This window comes from Crocodylus siamensis, chromosome 1, assembly GCF_052110815.1.
Source record: "Crocodylus siamensis isolate JL-2025a chromosome 1, ASM5211081v1, whole genome shotgun sequence".
NCBI lineage: Eukaryota > Metazoa > Chordata > Crocodylia > Crocodylidae > Crocodylus > Crocodylus siamensis.
Genome location: NC_143395.1, coordinates 59,517,466 through 59,535,008, shown reverse-complemented (window position 1 = coordinate 59,535,008; position 17,543 = coordinate 59,517,466). Strand labels below are relative to the sequence as shown.

General features: G+C 46.1%; 1 long non-coding RNA gene across 1 annotated transcript in view; it reads left to right on the top strand.

Moving 5' to 3' along the window:
* The window catches only part of LOC149872830 (uncharacterized), a 31,195-nt gene extending 19,698 nt beyond the window's left edge, over positions 1 to 11,497 (top strand). The window contains exons 2-3 of the long non-coding RNA XR_016439804.1: positions 1,767 to 1,909; positions 10,816 to 11,497. This is a non-coding gene — a long non-coding RNA (uncharacterized LOC149872830). The remainder of the gene's footprint in view (positions 1 to 1,766; positions 1,910 to 10,815) is intronic.
* Positions 11,498 to 17,543: the final 6,046 nt, after the last annotated feature.

The following is a 17,543-nucleotide window of genomic DNA, read 5'->3' as shown; positions in this document are numbered from 1 at the left end:
CTTTAGACTTCTCAAATGTTGATTAGTGTTTGTGTTAGCTCAAGTTTAGAACAATTACACATTCAAGATAAAAATCTGGGGACAGAGAAGAAGAAGTTCTTTACAGTGAGGGTTGCCAAAATCTGGAATGGACCTCCAAGAGAGGTGGTGCTTTCCCCTACCTTGGAGGTGTTCAAAATGAGATTAAACAAGCACCTGGCTGGGATTACTTGACCCCAGCACTCTTTCTTGCCCAGAGCAGGGGGTCGGATTCGATGATCTAATATGTGCCTGCCAACTCCTAGAAATCTATGTTTTAAGAAATTGGGATTGGGATTGGGATTGGGATTGGGTTGCCCCAGCTCATAGGGACACTGCCTCTAGAGGGAAGCTGCAGTTCACAGGAACCATGATCTGGCCCCCACTTTGCTCCCTATTCCACCCCTCCTACCTCTTCCTCCCAGACTGGTCTGGCGGGGAGGGGTTCCCAGCCAGGTCACACCCCCAGAGACGGAGACAGATTTGGCTTAGTGCCAGTACCACCCCCTGGGCAGTAGAGTTCAGAGGATGGAAAGGTGTCCACACAGGAAAAGAGGGTAGGGAGAGGGAACACTGCATCTTGAGATGCTGGAGGACTGCAACTTGGGTGGCTCATCTGTGAGGAGTGGCCACACATTCATGGAACATGAGCTGGGTAGTATGAACCAGAGATAAACATGCCCTGGAGTGGTGTAATCTTAAAATGCCTAAACAGTGCTTAAAACTAGTTTACAGGTCTTACTGTGTGGACAACCTCTGAGCCACCTAAAGGTAATATGTACCAAAGCCATCATTCTGAGGGTGTCTAAGCACAGCAACACACTACCTAGGGAGGCCATGGGATCTTCAGCCTTGAAAGATTTTAAGAGCAGGTTAGATGAGCACTTTCCTGGAATGGTTTCAACAAGAATGATCCTGCCTTAAGTAGATGGATTGAACTCTATGGCCTCCTGGGTTTCTTCCAGACCTACTTTACTATGATTCTATGAAAGAAAGAAATGAAATCTTATTTTATTAATAAAATCATAAAGTCTTATTTTAAGCGATGCATATTAGTGCCACCCAATGTTCTGATTAAAAGTTTCACTTAATACATCAATAAAACACATATTAAGTACATTAAAATTGCCCTTTTTAATTACCTCAAAAACTAACAGAAAATTACAATTGAAAGGTGATTCAGAGGTCACCATTCTATTTTTTCATATTTATGAAATTAAATCAATCATAATTAAAGAAAAGCCCTTCTACTAGATGAATTTAGCACATTTATTAAAACACTTAATTTCAATGTTTCCCCTAGTGATGTAATGCAGAGCTGTCCAACTTCCAGACTGCTGAGGGCTGCATGCCACACACAAGCTGCATGGGCCACTTGCTCTGCAGACAGTCCCCAAAACCCCCTGCCATGCACAGAGTGCAGACAGCCCAGCTCCTCAACCCTGCCACATACAGAGCCCCAGCCAACCTCCCAAGTGGGCATACCATAGAGGCAGCTGCCCTCTGCCATGGCACATGTCGCACAAGCATCCCAGCACCCTTGATGTGCGTACAGCACAGGCAACCCTTCCCCCTCCCCAGAGTCGGGGCAGGAAGCAGAAGCTGGAGGAGGGAAAAGAATCCAAATACCCTATCCACTTCCAAGCAGGAGTAAAAGGATAAATGATGTCTGAGCAGGAGCCTATAGGCCAGCCCTGGTAATGTAGATTTGAAAACTACATTACCAGATGAGATTTGTTTTCTTCTAGGTTGGCGGATCTCCTCCAGCAGGCTTTAACCTAGGCTTATTGGGGAAGGGGAAGACGAGGGTGGAGGAAACATCGGACTGCCAGACCAAGCAACACCCACAAGTACAGCCCAGCCTAGACCAACGAGCAGAACATATACACAGGTAAGTGACAGGGGCCAGGGTAATGCTGAAAGTAGGGAGCCAGTGCACACGTCCACAGGAGGCCTCAAATGCCTCTACACAAATGCTCATCGTATGGAAAACAAGCAGGAGGAACTTATCCTTCTGCTAGCTGACACCAACCCAAACATAGTGGGGATCACCAAAACGTGGTAGGACCCAACGCATGACTGGGTGATGAATGTCAAGGGCTATAGGCTTTACAGGAGGGACAGGATAGGAAGGAAAGGTGGGGGTGTGGCACTCTATATTAAGGAAGAATACACAGCCTCGTCAATTAGCAAAGTATCAGAGGAGGGGCACTCTGAAGTGCTTTGGGTTAGAATACAAGGCAGTCAAGGGGAAAGAGACTTAACGGTGGGAGTCTACTACAGACCTCCCAACCAAGGGGAAGAGCTCGACCAGGAATTCTTAAGTCAGCTCATGGAGGTAGTGAAGTCAAAGGTTGTGGTGGTCATGGGGGACCTGAACTTTCCAGACATCTGCTGGGAAGAGCAGTCAGCCAGGTCTGACCACTCACGTAAGTTCCTAGCCAGAATGCAGGAATTCTGTCTAACCCAGGAGGTGCACAGCCCCACCAGGGGAGATGCCTTGTTGGACCTGGTGCTGGCCACGGGTGATGACCTGGTGAGGGGGCTGCAGGTGCTCGACCACCTGGGCGACAGTGATCATTGCCTGCTGGAATTCACCAGCCAGTGGAAGGTGGCAAAGACCTACAGCAAGGCAGCAGCCCTAGATTTTAGGAGGGCAGGCTTCAATGAGCTAAGGAGAATAATCGGGGAAGCACTGAGGTCCCAGAGGGGAGGGGAGCCAGGTGTCCAAGGAGAGTGTTTGCTCCTTAAGGAGACGATCCTCCAAACCCAAAGGGAGGTAATCCCAACATGAATCAAAGGGAACAGGGGGGCACATAAGCCCTCATGGCTCACCAAAAGCATCCGGGAATGTCTCCTAGCTAAAAGGGAGGCGTACACCAAATGGAAGTGAGAGGCCACCACCAGGGAGGACTATACCACAGTTGCTCAGGGATGCAGGGGGGCAGTCAGGAAGGCCAAGGTGGAGATGGAACTGGGACTAGCTTCCCGGATAAAGGACAATAAGAATTCCTTTTTTAAACACATAGGGGACAAAAAGAAGGTTCTGGGTAATGCGGGGCCCCTTCAGGACACATTAGGAAATTTGATCGTCATACCAGATGACAAAGCCAACATATTTAATGATTTCTTTGCCTCCATTTTCCTAAGCAGGGACTGGAACAGTCACCCCCCCGCCGCTCTGGGCCCTCCTTAGACCCCAGGGGAGGCACACCTAGGCCAAGGGTTAGTGCAGAACTAGTTAGGGAACTTCTGGAAGGACTGGATGCATTCAAATCAGCTGGTCCAGATGATCTCCATCCTAAACTACTGAGGGAATTGGCTGAGGTCATTGCAGGACCCCTGGCATGGCTTTACGAGCACTCGTGGTGCTCTGGTGTGGTGCCAGAGGACTGGAAGAGGGCCAACATGGTTCCCATCTTCAAAAATGGGAGGAAGGAGGACCCGGGAAACTATAGGCCAGTTAGTCTTACCTCGATCCTGGGCAAGCTTTTTGAGAAAATTATTCTGGCGCATATCCACGAGGGGCCAGCAGGGGACATTATGCTTAGGGGCAACCAACATGGATTTATTAGCAGCAGGTCCTGTCAGACCAACCTGGTGGCCTTCTACGACCAGTTCACCAAATCCTTAGATGCAGGGGTAGCAGTGGATATAGTCTTCCTGGACTTTTGGAAGGCCTTCGACACTGTCTCTCACCCGTTCTCATAAAGAAACTGGGGGACTGTGGTGTCGACACCCGCACAGTCAATTGGGTCACCAACTGGCTGGAGGACCGCATGCAGAAAGTGGTGGTGTATGGGTCATTTTCGACTTGGAGGGATGTGGGCAGTGGGGTTCCGCAGGGCTCGGTCCTCGGGCCCACACTGTTCAACATCTTCATCAGTGACTTGGACGAGGGAGTAAAAAGCACCCTGTTCAAATTTGCTGATGACACTAAAATGTGGAGGGATGTGGGCATGCTAGAAGCGAGTAATAGGCTGCAATCAGACCTAGACAGGTTACAGGGGTGGGCCGATGAGAATAGGATGGGATTCAACACCGACAAGTGCAGTGATGCACCTGGGGAGGAACAACCGGCACCATACCTAAAGGTTGGGGAACCCCCTTCTTGTCAGTACAGAGGCAGAAAAGGATCTTGGAGTCATCATTGTCTCCAAGATGAACATGGGCCAGCAGTGTGGGGATGCAGTCAGGAAGGCCAACTGTACCTTGTCATACATCCACAGATACATCTCGAGCAGGTCCAAGGAGGTGATCCTCCCCTTCTATGCGGCACTGGTCAGGCCGCAGTTGGATTACTGCATCCATTTCTGGGCACTGCACTTCAAGAGGGATGTGGATAACATGGAGAGGGACCAGAGGAGGGCCACTTGCAAGATCAGGGGGCAGCAGGGCAGGCCCTATGAGGAGAGGCTACAGGACCTGAATCTGTTCAGCCTCCATGAGAGAAGGCTGAGGGGGGATCTAGTGGCCTGTTACAAACCAGTCAGAGGGGACCAGCAAGCACTGGGGAAGTCCCTGTTCCCCTGAGCACTACCAGGAGTGACCAGAAATAACTGTCACAAGCTGGCAGAGGGTAGCCTAGCTGGCAGAGATTTAAGCTAGACATCAGGAGGTGCTACTTCACAGTCAGGCTGGCTAGGATCTGGAACGAACTACCAAGGGAAGTGGTGCTGACTCCTACCCTGGGGGTCTTTAAGAGGAGGCTAGATGTACACCTTGCTGGGGTCATTTGATCCCAGTACTCTTTCCTGCCATGGCAGGGGGTCAGACTTGATGATCTGCTCGGGTCCTTTCCGACCCTAGAAACTATGAAACTATGAAATGTGACTGGGGTTAGCAGAAGAAGTTCAATCCTTAGTTCATAGACAATTCTGACGCTGCCAGTCTTCAGACCTTAAGATGTAATACAGGAAACAGGCCATTGCCTTTCATTTGTAATAGTAGCACAAATGCATTAACTAGAATTAAGAAAAAATATAGTAATATATTTGCTATAGCCTAACTTGTGGCTTTTGGTCATAGCCCAACACTGGGAACCCTGAAGAGTGTATATGCCTGAAAGATAAGCATTGGGAGCTAGAGTACTTTGGTTTATAGATAGGATTGTTATGACCCTTCATGACCTGCCACTTCTTATGCATCCTGATAGATTTGCTGCCAATGCAGAGGAACAAATTACTATCACCACTATATATGTATTACCTGTTGCAATAATACATGCACAATCCCCAGGTTAACATTACAAAATAAATCATTGAAATGTGCCTGTAAAATCTTATTCAGTGCTTTCCTCCAGAACCCCTCTTATATGGTGGACAGAATGGGTGACACACACTTAGGGTGGCATTCTGTTACCTGATTTAGCCACAAAAACTGCAGGCAGTTGTGACTTACACAGCTAAATGAGCATTTTAGGTTTTATTCCCATGCATCTCTCCCACAGTTAGGGAACTTATAGCTCAATATAGTTCCTCTCAGCTTCCTTTTATGTAAATCTCTCTCCTCCCAAAGCATAGCACTCCCTTTGACACACCAGATCAAAAAAAAATGAAATTTTACAGTGGTGTGTACTGAGTGTGAGTTCAACAGAAACTAATATCTAAGCATGTTCCAAGTTACATTTCAAAGCATTATATCATATTGTCTGTGGCATGGCATAGTATGTGCATTTTTGGAGGAATTTTTCCAAATAGAAAGAACATTTAATTAGGGTAAAAATATTTAACACATCTCTTCCTGTACAAAACCTGCCACTGCAAAACATGAAAATGCACATTATTAAGGCACCAATAATGTTAATACCATCATCAAATTCTATTACTTCACTCTGAACTTTATTCTGTGTGAACCAGAAGCCTTGTGTAAACAAACATGTAGGTTTTGTGTATGTAGAATTGTGTAGGTTTTCAAGAATGCAGACAGCAAAAACAAAAAGACCATCATGTAGCATCACATTAAAGCCCACAAGGCCTTAGGCAGGTCCAGGATGCTGTAAAGGTGGCTGCATGACCAGCTTCCCTACCACAACCAGGAAAGGCAGATCATACTGCAGGTGCAGCAGCCAGGGATACTTTTTTTTAAGTCTTGGAATCAGGTAAGAGTCTTCTGCCCCACAACACTCTTAGCAAGTCCTCCCTTCCCCTCCATTCTCAGTAGCATTGCCCATCCTCTTCCCATTTGTCCCCTCTCCTCCCACTGCTTCTGCTGTCTCCAGCTCCAGGGTGAGCTCGGCAAGTGCTCCTCCCCCACTCCAACTGAGCTCACCTGAGGACAGAAGCAGTAGTGGGTAGATTCCCCCACTACGGCTGAGGCTGACTGAGCCTTGCAGGGGTTCGAGACCCCAAGAGGGAGAGTTGGAGGCCAGGTGTGGCTGAAGCCACCTGTGCCCTGTGGGTGTGAGACCCCAAGGGGGGGAGTTGGGGCCAGGCATGGCTGTGGCCACCTGAACCCACCAGAGAAGGGAAGCCCTGAGACCCTAAGAAAAGGGGGCCATGACGAGGAGCCTGAGCATGAGGGGAGAATGGGGGGCTCAGCCAGAGAGCAAAAGCTGAGTCCTGACCTCAGTAAGTTCTCCACTGTTGGGAGGCAAAGTGTGGGTTGAAAATAACATCTGTAGTAGTACCATGACCTGCTGCCCAGGGGAGGAGTGAGAGTCCCCTGTGAGACCCTGAGGCACCAGTTGTGGTGTAAGGTACCCCAGCTCCCCATGTCTGTGAAGGAGGACCCAGACAGGGGGACCCCAGGAAGAGAGTGTGGGTGATACATTAAGGCCTGTCAGAGTTTCCCCTGACTGGCCCAGGCAGGGGCCAGAACCAGAAGGGCTAGGAGGCTGACCGAGAGGGTCGTCCAGGGGCCTGGGGTCCCGACTGGCCTGGGGATGGACCAGGGCTAGAAGAGTCAAAGGTCCCAGTGATGGGAACTGGTTGCAGGGAGATAGGTGGCCAGCAGAGTCTGCCTGAAGGGAGGAACCTGGGTGGGGTCCTACAGTAGGATTCTAGGGCCCATCGTGTGGGACTGGTGCTTATGAGAACATCATGATGTCATCTGCGAGGCTTGGGTTGCAGTGTAGGGGAGGAACGGAGGTGCAGATACTACCCCCCAGCATCAGGGCAGAAAATGGGCAGCATCCCACTTAATTTACATCTTTATTAATCAATTAAGATCAAGTCGTGGTGGGCGAGAAGGCAGGCAGTTAGCCCAAGAACAGGTGGGCGGGCCAGGCAAAGATCGGCCCTGAGCAGACCCCCGTTACAATGGGTCATCAATAAAGTTGTCTGGAACCTATAGATCCATTACACGTACCACTGTCATTTATTAATCAAATAGTGGTAGTAGGTTGTTATCCTGTATGTGACTAGCACTGGATGGGGAGGAAACATTTTGGCAATGGTTTTATAGATATCTGCTATGACACAGGAAAGTTGAGATTTGGGAAACCTTGGGTTTCACTGGAGGTTCTGGAAGAATTTGGGTTCTACTGGGTGCAGATTCTTCTGCTCATTCCCTCACAATGTGGACTCCTTATTTTCCTCTCTAACATTCACCTATCTTGTTCCTGATTCTTCCTCCTGGCTCCATTCTTTTCATCTAGCCAGTTCCAATCTCTGCCCCGTGGTCATCTCATCCCAGTTCCAATTTTCTTGTCCAGCAAATCCAATCTCACCCCTTCAGATTCCTAGTCCAAACCTCCTTGCTTAATCATTCCCAGTCCTGTGTATCTCCATGACTCACAATTCCAGTCTTCCTGTACAGCCAATGTCAACCCTGCCTTCTCTAACAAATAACAAATGCTTGCTCTTTACCGTCAGCCTCTTGTCCCTATTACAAATCATGGAGGAAGACAGAATTAGACATCCTCAAATAAGAAGGCAGGATATCTGTGTGTTTTTAATATGGGCAACATGATGCATTTTTGCTTAGCTTTCTCCCTTAGATGGGCTATTCTGGCCATAATTTTCCAAAGTACTTCTGCCTGTGGCAGGCACCTGCCATTAATAATTTCAGCTCCAGTTAAAATCTGAAAATTTATAACTAACTACAACCAGAATCATAGGTAGCATTTAGCAAGCTTAATGAGAGGCAGAGCTACCAGTCTTCCCTAAAATAGTGCCTAATTCTGCCACCTGGAGAGGGTATAAGATCATCACCATAGGTATTATATGCACATATACAGGGACACATGCATAGAATTCAAGCAAAATAAATACCATATTTACTTAATTACAGGATGAAGCCTTCTCCGCAATCAGCATAGGGAAAAAAGACTCTCATCTTACATTCACATTCAAGGAAGCCTCATTAAATGCACTCTCTATGATTAAACTGCTGCCAAAAGCAGCATATGCTCAGTAATAGAGATGAACTATGTAGTTGATTAAACACAACCAACACTGAGCATGACTATAAAACACATGTCCCACATTGGGCAAACATAGTGCAGCACCTTTTCTTTTTTTTTTAAAGAAATTTTTCATGTTCCTAGCCAAATCAGCCAAATCAAGTCCAAATCCATGAGTCAGTCCAGAACCATAAGTGGCCCTACAACAAGCAAACATCCTCCACCCCCACCAGGGGCTTCAGATATTTCCAACATCTTTTGGCAGGCATCCTATGTGCAGGCCCAAGCCCAGAGGCTTGGAACTCAGATGCCCCCAAGTTTCACCTACCCTACCACAAGGATAAATTAGTGCAGCTCCTCTCAATACAATATATGCAAGTGCCCATTGCATTCAGTCTGCCTCAGTGCCAATTCTTATTCAAGTCATGATGAACCACTACACTAAATGCATTTTACTTCCTCTTCATTCCCTCAGCTGAGCTGCAATTTTCTATCCCATTTCTAATGATTCCTTTTTATTCACCAGCCTTAAATGTCTGGCAAACATCACTACATGGGAACTCAAACAGTTCACCCAAAATTCCTTTGTCGCTTCTTCTCTCAGCCTATCACACATGATTATTGTGGCCCTGCCTTCTGTGTGGTGGAGCTGGCCCAGGTTGCCCTGTACCTAATCTACATATACATTCTTGGAGAATCCGAGGACCTGTGACAAGAACATCCTGTTCCAGCCATGAGTTGGCATCTAATTGGCATATGGATCCTTTGTGGTGGGAACCTGGAGTACACACACACAGCTACTGAGCAGTACTGAGCTATGTGGTCACAATGGCTTGAAACACTGTTGACGGCTGGGATACAGCCCAATGAACTAAGTCAAGAACCTTTTTGATTTGGACTAATATCATGCATAGTTTGTACTATATATAAGTAGATACAAAAATACTGTTTGAACATTTGTTTATGGTGTACCTGTGCTAAAACTTGTAGCAGTTTCAAAAAGGCAGAATACATCCATTTTGGATGAACCAAGTCTCTGGCTACCTGTAGTAATATTATGTAAATTACTACAGGTATGTTGATTTCAAGGTCAGTATTTTCAAATATGCCCCTCACTTCAATGGGCTTAGGGAGATCAGGGTCTGAGAATGACCCTGTAGGAAAGGAACTGCAGGGGAAGAAGTTGAGAGGGCAGAGAACAAGGAGGCTATCTGACCCCCTAGATTTATTTCCCCTGATGTGTAAGTGGGAGGGAGACAAATTCAGGGCAATCCTCCAATAATTCGGTTGTATACCTGGAAAATTATAACAAATTTATAAATTTTATATACGTAGAATCTAATTATTAGGGGGTCATCTTATATTTAGGGTCATCATATATTGGAGTAAATACTATGCTATACATAAACCAAAATATTTCTCTATTTAAACTCTTTCTTCTTTAGAATTCATCATATTTTTGATCAAGGGAAAATAATCAGCAAAAAAGAACGCATACTTCTTTTATAAACTTACATTATCTATTAGCCTGTTCTTGGCAGCCTAGAAAAATTACTGATAGAAATGTGCCAGGCAGTCTGAAATCAGATCATATTTCCATAGACAGGAAGCATTTGATGACAAGAGAGATAGGATCTTCAGAAATCTCAGTAACTGGAAAACATTTTAGGATTGTGGAATCTGGAACTGAGAGAAGTACAGTCACTTTTTTTTTTGATTCTGCATTACTGAACACTTCCTATGTTCATTAATTCCTATGGAAAAATAACTGCCACTTACCACATCCAGGTTCAATTACGTGTTGTTTCCACAATGAATAAATATCTCACCACTCCACATTTTACCTGGAATCAAGAAAATGTTTCAATATATACAGATTGAGGTGGGGGGGGCGTTCCTTATGAAGATGTTAGGTAAATCTGCTTTATGCAAGTCACAGGAAGTTATATAGCTGTAAGTTATTGTGGTAATTTTGTGTAATTCTAGAATGTAATTGAACTGTGAACTTTAATGCCAAGCATTATGACATGGAACTATGTTGTGAATGAAAAGGCTAACATTTCATATATTCATAGATGTTTGGGTTGGAAGAGACCTTAGCAGATCATAGATTCCGACCCCCTGCCCTGGGCAGAAAAGAGCACTGGGATCAGACGACACCCGCCAGGTGCATGTCTAGCCTCCTCTTAAAGACCCCCAAGGTAGGGGAGAGCACCACCTCCCTTGGAAGCCCATTTCAGATTTTGGCAACGCTTACCATAAATAAGTTCTTCCTGATGTCTAACCTAAATCTGCTCTCCATCACTTTGTGGCCATTGTTCCTAGTTACTCCAAGGGGTGCCCTGGTAAACAGAGCATCTCCTATTCCTTGCTGTGTGGTATGAATTTTAACATATTGATTTTTTTTTCTTTTATGAACAACTAAAACTCCATTGTTCCCTGCTTGACATTAGTAAATGAACTTTGTATGCCCTGTGTACTTGAGACTCTGTATGAGAGGGTGAATGGTGAAAGAATGGGAATTTTTGCATGAAAGCAAAAGAAGACTTAACTTATTATGTAAGCAACCAGGTGCCAATGTATGAGTAACCAAACAGTAAACTAATTAATGGATGACTGAAGAACTCATCTGTGATCAGGTGCAAAAGGAGATAGTGAAAAAAAGGAATACTGGATATCCTGCCATTAGATTTACACAGTTCCTCAAGGCTGAGATACCAACTCTGAGATACCAACTTTACTGGAATGACCTCAAGTTGAGATAACCAGAAGATGAATAAGAAACAACCTCTAATTAAAAACTGAGCATGAAAAACCCCAGTGTGGAACAAAGACTTGAAATCCATATAAAAGTGAGATGTAGACAAGCCATGATCGGGAATCCACTCTCTGCAACCTCCTGGAGCACAGACGTGTCTGTTCACCCCGGCTCCCATCACCCTCAATGAGCCTGGGCTGGCCACCCAGTGCTAGCTTTGAGCAACTTCTGCTAGTAACTATAACACCTTACTGGTATAGTTTTGTCTGTATGTCTGTCTATGTCTGTTTGTATGTATGCTTGTGTGTATCTGTTTGTATGACTGGTGTGTCCAAGCTTATGTATCTGTTTCATGTAATCAATAAACAAAGCATTTTGCCTTATCCCCCTTTATAAGGTCTCGCTTTTGATTTGATTAATTGGCAATTTAAAGTAACTGGGTAAATAGGGCATCTCCTATTCCTTCCTGTCCCCCTCTGATGAATTTGTATGTGTCCACAAGATCCCCTCTCAGCCTTTTCTTGTGAAGACTGAAGAGATCCTGAACCCTCAATCTCTCCTTGTAGGGTTTTGCCTGCAGGCCCCTAAGCATACAAGTGGCCCTCCTCTGAACCTTCTCAAGATTATCCACATCCCTCTTGAAGTGTGGCACCCAAAATTGGATCCAGTCCTCCAACTGCAGCCTGACCAATGCTGCATAAAGGAGAAGTATCACCTCCTTGGACTTGTTAGTCATGAACCTACTAATGCATGATAAAGTGTGGCTACATGACAAACAGGAAAGATATTTCTGTTTGGAAAGATGTTTCTGACAAGCAAAATATTAAGAATGAATTATGGCTCTATCTTCATAGGAATTCTAAAAGGGAGAGGTGGGCCTTTCAATCCACCTTCAGCATAGCTTCTCAGGGAGAAAACATGTTATAATCCACCAGAATTATATTGGCATATATTGGTATATTGCCAAAGAGGTACTAATTGAGAGCAGAGTGAAAGTATGGTCCCATCCTTCTCTTTAGTCCACAGCCTGGCAATGCTTAGTAAAGTGACAGAGATGAGGTAGATCTCTTCTACACAACATTATCCTGAGTGCCCTGGAAAAAATATGACCAGGAGCTATTGCTTCATAGATTCATAGATGTTGGGTCAGACGGGACCTGAGCAATTTATCAAGTCCGACCTCCTGCCCTGGGCAGGAATGAATACTGGGTTCATATGTCCCCCACTCATATGACCCCAGTTAGGTAGTTATCAAGCCTCCTTTTAAAGACCCCTAAGGTAGGAGCCAGCACCACTTTCCTTGGAAGCTGGTTCCAGATAATTTCTTTGCTGATTAATTTCTCTCTCTTCCTCTGTAAAACTCAGACTTAAATGAGCCAAAATTGAGCTCTTTGAATGTCTGTACTACTCCCTTTGGCCCTTCCTAGGTCTAGCCTTTAGCCACATTATAAACCCAGTTGCTTGCCAAGCAGCAGCTGTCCAACTTAAACCCCAGAAGCTCTTCTGACCACCCAGGCCCAAGATCAAGCTTTCCCTTGGAACTTGCTGTCCTTCAGAACTCACCCAGAACAAAGGCCAAAAGCACAGGACATCTACCAGCAACTGATTGCCGGCCCTTCTATCAGATAATCTCTTTAACCAGAATCAAGCACAAAAGGAAGGGAAAGTAGTGGAAAGACTGGTTCGAAAGGGCCTTTACTAAAGCCTTTCCAAGAATGAGGCTTCCCACTACAGGCATATCTAGACAAGTCCATATGTGCGATCTGTAGCACTGCACATCACGTGCCCCATACATGCTGGTAATCTCTGCACTGCTAATTTGCAGTATGGAGTGGGGCTTGACATTGGGAGATCCCAGTATCAAAAACTCCACTCCTAAAAAATGCGGGGTAGTACATGTGGCAGCAGTGTATGCCACCCAAAACCAGAGCCTGGCCAGCCAGCCAGAGCCACACTCTGGCATCCAATCACCTCCATTTATATTACTTCCTAAATGGAGGTTCCCTTTAAATCAATTGTGGATCTGCTTCTTTAATATCACCTCCTATATTATGAAGATTTCATTAAGGTTATAGATGGGAAGGCAGAGTGGTAAGGTAAAAACTGACTTGTCATAGTATGTTTTCATACTATTTCCTTTCTGTTTGTATGCTGGAAAATTAGTCTTCAGTCCTTTCATGCCAAATTAGAACATTTTTTCAAATTTACTCATCATGACTAGGAATACAGAATCAGTTTATATGAACTGAAAATATTGGCTTCCATATTTAGGGAAAGTTCAGCAAGGTAACAATTCACTACTTAGACCTTGTAGTTATAGAATATTAGCCCTGGTGTTAAATGTTCTTGAAATAGAACCAAACGATTTGTGTTGATTAAAGAGAGCAGGACCACTATTGCAGCATATTCTTATTAGGCTCTAAGAGTTGTCAGGAAGCAGCAGACAATAATGGCCCCCCTGGTGTAACTTCAATTAAGCCTATCCATTTACTCTAGAGATAACTTTGGTCCCTTCTGACAAGTGTTCTCAATAAGGAAGTTTCATCTGTCTGGGGTATATGAAAATATTAGATTTCTGAGAATACAAGCTAATGTTTAGAGATTCCAGTCCACTTATACTTTATAAGATATCATGCACTCTGCCTTTTCTGGAAGCTTCAGAGGAAAAAAGCAGCATGATAGTTTGGATGGTATTTCTTTGGTGAGTTTCGCTACATAGTAAATTAAGTTTGTAAAGAACTTCCCTAAGCATTACTGATAATATCTAAATGCAAACCTAAAAAATATGTGAAACTAAACTTTAGTTACCTTTCATCTTTTCACAATTTAATTTGTTAAAAGCTATGTCGATTTCATAGATTTCATAGACATTAGGGCTGAAAGGGACCTTGGAAGATCTCTGAGTCCAGCCCCCTGCACCAGGGGCAGGAAGTCAGCAGGGGTCATAGGATCCCAGCAAGATAAAAATCCAAATTTCTCTTGAAGGCGTTCAGGTGCTTGAACCACAGTCTATTCCAGACTTTGGGGGTTCGGACAGTAAAGAAGTTCTTCATTATGTCCAGCCTGAAACAGTCATGGAGGAGTTTGGGACTGTTTGACCTTGTCATCCCTTGGGGCCTGCTGGTGAACAGATGTTCCCCCACATCCTAGTGAGCACCCCTTATAAACTTATAGGCAGAGTTTACTTTAGCAGGACATTTTAAATTAATCTTTAAATCACTGTAGATTATCTAATAGGTCCCTTCCAACCCTAACATCTATGAAACTATGAGCTGTTATACTACTTTCTGTCTCAATTTACCAGTTTCTAAGATTCAATTAATCTTAATGGGTGAAACTCCTAAGAAAGGCAAGATTGTGACTTATCTTTCTGGATGTACTGGCTAAGGAGAGGTCCACCTACTTGTTTACCACATTATTCAGGTTGACAGTTTTAGCAAGTGACAATGGTTATCATGAGACTAGGACCCATACACCATGAGCCAGGATGCAGGCAAACAGGATAGACAATGTCTTTGTTCTTCATGGTGTCGCAGCACACTCCCATGTCCTGCTCCTACTGAGTTAGGAACTTAAGGGGGGGGTGTCGCAGGGCACTTCAGTCCCCTGCTCCTAGGAAAAGGTACAGGTGCTGGTTGCTAGGGCAACTGCAGATTGGTCAACTGACCAGAAAGGGGCAGGGCCTGGCCTATATAAACAGCCCAGGCTGAGGCCAAGCAGGCAGTTCCCTGCTAACATCCAAGGGAGAAGGAGCTCTGCTGGAGTATGCTGCCTAGGGAAGCTTGATGGCCTGAACAGCTTTGGTTTGAGGACTGGGTGGAGAAAGCCCTGGTAGGGAGTGGAATGATAATTAGGCAGGTAGCTTACAGATTGCGTTTTAGCCAGGAGGCTTAGTTTTGAGTTGTAGCTGATTGTCTTATGTTATTGCTTTTGTTGTTACACCGGAGGACTGGGTGAGGCTAATAGGGGTTGGAGGAGGCCTCATGGGGCTCCACAGCAGTGTGGGGACCCCAGTGCCAGAGAGAGCAAGCATTTAGGGGTGCACTGACCCCTGCCCTGAGAAGGGGCACAGTGCATTAGGGGCCAGGTAAGGTCAAGGCCACCTGAGCCCCACAGGAGTCGTAGACCTGAGGAGGGGATTAAGGGGCCAGGTACGGCTATGACCACCTGAGCCCCAGGCTTGGAGGCAGGCCCTAATGCGGGTGGAGCCCAGGGTGGGCACACAGACAAGCAGCCCCAGGGTGGGCACACAGACGAGCAGCCCCAGGGTGGGTGCTCGCTTAAGACCCCAGAGGGGAATTTGGGGGCCAGGCATGGCTAGGGCCACCTGAGTCCCAATTGTGAGACAGGGCCCCAGTGCGGGCAGAACTGTGAGGGAAGGACCCAATCGTGAGAGCAGATTGTGAGGGAAAGCCCCAATCGCGAGAGCAGGCCCCAGAGAGGGCACAGCCAAGAGAGGCCAGAGAGCGACCGCAGAGAACACGGGCAACTGTGAGGAGGGAGAGGCCAGGGGGCCCTGGGCCAGGGTGCGATAACCCCAAAGGGCCCGTGAGGGCATGGGCAATTACGTGAAGAACCAGGGGTGCCCACGAGGGCACAGATAGAAGTGGACTAGACAATGTCCAGTACATCTGTGGGGCTTGGGGCGTGGTATCAGGGGTGGTAGGAGCCATGCATAGCCCCTAAGGCTTTAGTGCATGGAGTCATATCAGACAGAGCACCAACTTGCATATATTGGGGTGCTGCGTCCAAGGGGGTGAAAAGGCAGCCTCCCATAACATTAATAACACCAAAGACGTGGTGGGCGAGAACGAGGGTGCATTGACAGCTTGGCACGGTAGGGGCATTAGGAGAGATCATGGCCACTCCTAGGATGCCGCGCTGTGACACATGGTATATCTACAAGTACTGTTGATCTAGCCCAGATAGGGAGTAACCTCCTGTTGGCCAAGTACATTTAATTACTTACCCCCAGACAAAAGGAAGAATCGTGGGAGCAAAGGAAGAACTGTGACACCAAGTCTCAATTACTTCCTTGGTTTAGCATTATTGCACTGTCTGCTGCACCTAGGACCATTAGATGCCTCCATTTTTGGCCTAAAAAGATACCTAGGCATCTAGATTTTGGCTATTATGCACGCACAGCAGTAATACATATCAGCGATGCAGATATTTAACTCATACTTCAGATCTACTGAAATTCAGATGAGTGCTGGGGGAGGCACCTCAGTCCATTCAGACCTCCAATTCCTTAGGTATGGGGTTCTCAACCTGTTTCTTCCTGAAGCTCCCTGCCCCCATCCCACCCTCCTGTTATAAAAACTCCATGACTCAGGAGATGACAGGCCTAGCTCCCCAGACCTGCCCACACAGCCCTGGGCCCTGGGCGCAGTGGGTGGGGCTCTGTGACAGGGTGTCCAAGGGCCCCACTTACCTGAGCAGCAGCAGTGCGGAGCCTCGCTCACCCACCCACAGTGCCAGCCAGAAAATGGAGGTGTGATAGCAGAGTAGGCCAGATATGCTGATACTGTTAAGGGACGACCCCAGGAGGCATGCTGGGCCACTCGTGAGAAATGATTTTAAGCCCGGTAAGGGCAGGAGATGGATTTCCCTTACCCACAGGTGTGGACATGCCAACAGCAAAGCAGCAGCCCCACTTTAGAAACTTGTGCTCTCTATGGGTAGGTATGTGCACTGAGACTGACGTCATGAGTCAGCGCCCTGGTCAGCCAAATGGGCAGTCACGGGGCAGTGCAGAGGCAGCTGCAGGAGCTCCACAACACTGAGATTCCAGCCATCTAGAAGCAGGAAGGGGATAGGATTGACTCCACTGACTGAAAGCCCAGAGGGGCTTTTGGATACCTAGCAAGACCAGACCTCCAAGCCAGGGAAAGCAGGAGCAAGAAAAAAGGAAACTCCACATGGGCATTGACAATTGACATGCAGAAGGTACAATGACATGTGAGTCAGGAGGCGTGACTGTCTCATGGATCCGGGAATGTTAGTGATGAAACAGCACTGGACAGTGAAGGAGGAGATATTTATTTAGAGGATGTACGGTCTTAACTTTGTCTTCCTTTATATGGGTCATTAATTCCAAGGTCTGCATAATAATGCATTTACCCCTAAGAGGATCTCATAGCATACTTTCATAGCACACCCTCTGGGAATCTTTGGGTTAGTACTATGTGTAATGTGTGTGTTACATAGTACTAAACCCACTTCATCACATTCTAAATCAATTCCTTATTATGCAGACCTTGGAATGAATGACCCATATAAAGGAAGACAAAGCTGAGACAATGCATCCTCTAAATAAATATCTCCTCCTTCACTTTCTAGTGTTGTTGCTACTACTACCGAGATGGGATTTTTGTCTCTGTATGTTGACACAGTAGATACTGTTTTTTTCTCTTTGGGAAG